This window comes from Phalaenopsis equestris, unplaced genomic scaffold (genome assembly GCF_001263595.1).
Source record: "Phalaenopsis equestris unplaced genomic scaffold, ASM126359v1 Scaffold001146, whole genome shotgun sequence".
NCBI classification, from domain to species: domain Eukaryota; kingdom Viridiplantae; phylum Streptophyta; class Magnoliopsida; order Asparagales; family Orchidaceae; genus Phalaenopsis; species Phalaenopsis equestris.
This window is the reverse complement of record NW_018165585.1, coordinates 818,612-822,038: the sequence shown is the minus strand read 5'-3', so window position 1 is coordinate 822,038 and position 3,427 is coordinate 818,612.

The window sequence follows — 3,427 nt, the reverse complement described above, 5'->3', positions numbered from 1 at the left end:
TTCAGAAATCTTAAATTTGATTACTAAGAACTCTTAAAATTAAAGTTTGAATCTAAGTTATTAAAAGTTTTTCTTAAATATTACTATTTTTATTTATTAAACGAAAGTATAGGAGTAATAAGTTAATCTCTACCCTAAGCCATATGCTTTTATGTAGAAAATGTGTCACTTGAGGACAAGTAACATTTAAGTTTGGGAGATTTTAATACACCAAAATAATATGTTATTTTAAGTATACATTTTATGCTTATTTTTGGTGATACTGCACTTTAAAGAATGGTATTTTCATATTTTTGTTGCAGGTATATCAAATTTATGCATTTGGAGCAAAAAAGCAAAAAGAACGAAATTTGGAGCCAAAATAGCAAATTTTGGAAATTTTGGCGCCAGATGCGTTATTTTACAAAGAGCTGGCGTTAGATGCGCCAGATTGGCACCAGATGTGTCATTTTACAGAGAGCTTGTGCCATAACCCATAACAGTGCGGACTTAAGCAAATTGGTGCCAGATGTGCCAGAACTAGCGCCAGAAGTGACAAAACCCAGAACAACGCGAACTTAAGCAAGCTGGCACCAGATGTGCCAAACCTAGTGCCAGATGTGTCAGAACTGGTGCCCAATGCGCCAGAGATGACTTTTGAGGATTAAGGAGATTCAAGACAAATTTTACGTGAATTTTTGAAAGGAAACTTGTTTTAAACACACATTGGAGTGATTCAATGCAGTTAGATACTTTTAAAGGTTCTTTTATGAAGGGATATATCTCTTGGATCAATGGGCATATCTTTTGAATTCAAAAGAGTTAACTTTTGGATAAAATTTTGGTTGTAATTTTGAATTCTTTTTGAAGGGAGGCAACCTTTAATAAAGATAGAGAATTTTGGGGAAGAGAGAGGCTGAAGTGGTGTGTAAAGGGGGCAAAAGGGAGAAAGAGAAAGAGAGAAAGTCTAGAACTTGAAGATTCTTTTCAAGGATTGTAAGAGGAGAGGGAAAGTGAGAGATTTCTTCTTCATTACACTTGTAAGAGAAAATTAAAAGTGCTTGTAAGGAGAGAATGACTTGAAGAGAACTTATAGAGATTTTCTTAAGAAGAATTGTGAGATAAGTTGTGTCTTTGATTTCTTTTATTTTGTAAACTTGTTTTTATTAATGAAATCCATGTTTTGTCGTTTCCTTCTCATCAATTTTGAGTAGTCTTCTTTATCCTTCTCCCTACTTTGAGATATGGTTTTGTGAAGAATTGATTTTGTTTTATATGGTTTTAAATTTAAATAATTTGTGATGATTTGAACTATGATCTTCATTTACTTTTTGATCTGACAAATTGAAATGTTAAAATGTGTTGAGAATTACATGTTCTGAAAGAGCTATGATTTCTACAACATAGTGAGAATCACATTTGATTTCATGGGAGAGGATGTCATCCATGGAGTTGAGTTCAAATAAATAGGGAAATAAACTTTGTTGGATGTCGAATTGGAGATTTTAAGGTGACAGATTAAAATCTCCAATTTAGTCCAGTTGATTGGAAACTGATGCGAGATTGTTAGCCCTCAGGTGAGGGAGTAGTGGGAGCTCTAGAGTGGCAGTCGGTATCCTTCCAGCCTAACCATGAAATTAGGGACCAAACTCTAGATTAGTGAATGTTTTTTATGCACTTGGAAGAGGGTAAAAAATAGGATTGCTCTTATTTGACACAAAATAATTTATTTTTGTATTCAAATGATTTTAATTTCTTCACAATTCATATACACATTGTAAAAGGGAAGGATGCTTTCTTAAATTTGAACTCTTTGTCAAATTTTATTTGCTTATGTCATGTTTATTTTGTTTGATTTTGTTGTTTTATAGTGTTGTTGTTGTCATTTTCTCATATTGAGGTTTGCCTTTTCTACTTCAGAATGTCGTCCCTACAAAACAGAGTTAGGTCATCCTAATAACATGCAAAATAAATCTAAAGCATAATTTATCTCGTGTCTTCAACAAACCTGCAAATCACCCTAAACCCTAAAGCAAAATAAATCTAAAGCATAATTTATCTCATGTCTTCAACAAACCTGCAAATCAGAACAACATTAGCCATGAAATCATGTCTTAAATTTTCAATTTAGTTAGTTGAATAATTTTTAGACGATCTGCTCAAGATGTCTATGGTTCGGTCATCCTGGGGCTGTAAGGGTATTCAAATCTACAAAGTTTGAAAGGTCTTTAAACCAGAACCAAAAGTTTCTTACCAGCAACCACAGATTGCGTCGTCCAAGAGATCTTCGTAGATCTGAACACAGAAGTTTAAGTTACATTCGGTGATCTTTGTTCATTAAAGTTCAGTTTAACTTTTTGTGTCATATTCAAATTTTAAACCTTGGAAAATTTTAGGTTGTTTACGATTTATTATTCGAATGAATTTTTTCATTTTTTTGTTTATTTTTATTTAGGATGACCCGATCAAGATCCCATATTTCTGTCGTCTCGGGTCATTATGTTAGCGGTTTCATTTACCGCAAGTGGTTGGAGGATATTTTGTAAGAATTTTTAAGTTTAGGTTTAAGTTTTAATGTCTTATAAAATGGATTTTATGTCATTTTAATTTCATCATGAATTTCATTTTATTTATGTCGGTTGAATTTAGATGTGAAATTGAATCATCATTTTAGGTCATTATGTCATTTATTTTAGGCCTTATGTCAGTTAGACCTAAGGAAATTTGATTAAAGCTTAATAAATTAGACTTAAAATTTAGGTTCAATATTTGTATAACCTAAAAGAGATTTAATTTTGAGTTTGAAATTTGTCAGGTTTTAAGTTTTAGGTTTAATTGGGTAGAACCTAAGTTTACGAAGCGAACCTAAATTTTAATGTCATGTAGGTTCAATTTGGATAGAACCTAAGATTTGGGGTGGTTTAGGCCCAATTTAGGTAGGACCTAAATTTTAGTGTCATTTAGGTTCAATTTAGGTAGAACCCAAAGTTTAGTGTCAAGTAGGTTCAATTTGGGTAGAACCTAAAGTTTAAGTTATTTTAGATCCAATTTTGGTAGGACCTAAATTTTGATGAGAATTAGATTCAATTTGAGATTGAATCTAAGGTATGGGATGATTTAGGTCCAATTTAGGTAGGATCTAAGATTTAACGTTCCTAGATTCAATTTAGGTAGAATCTAAGGTGTGAGGTGGTTTAGGTCTTATTTATGTAGGACCTAAAGTTTATGTTATTTAAATTTAATTTAGGTAGAACCTAAAATTTAATATGATATAGATCTAATTTAGGTAGGTACTAAGGTTTGCTGTGAATTAGATTCAATTAAGGTTGAATCTAAAGTATGGAATAATTTAGGTTCGATTTAGGTAGGACCTAAGATTTAGATTGACTTAGGTTCAATTTGAGCTGAACCTAAGGTTTGAGGTTACTTAGATTCAACTTGGGTTGAA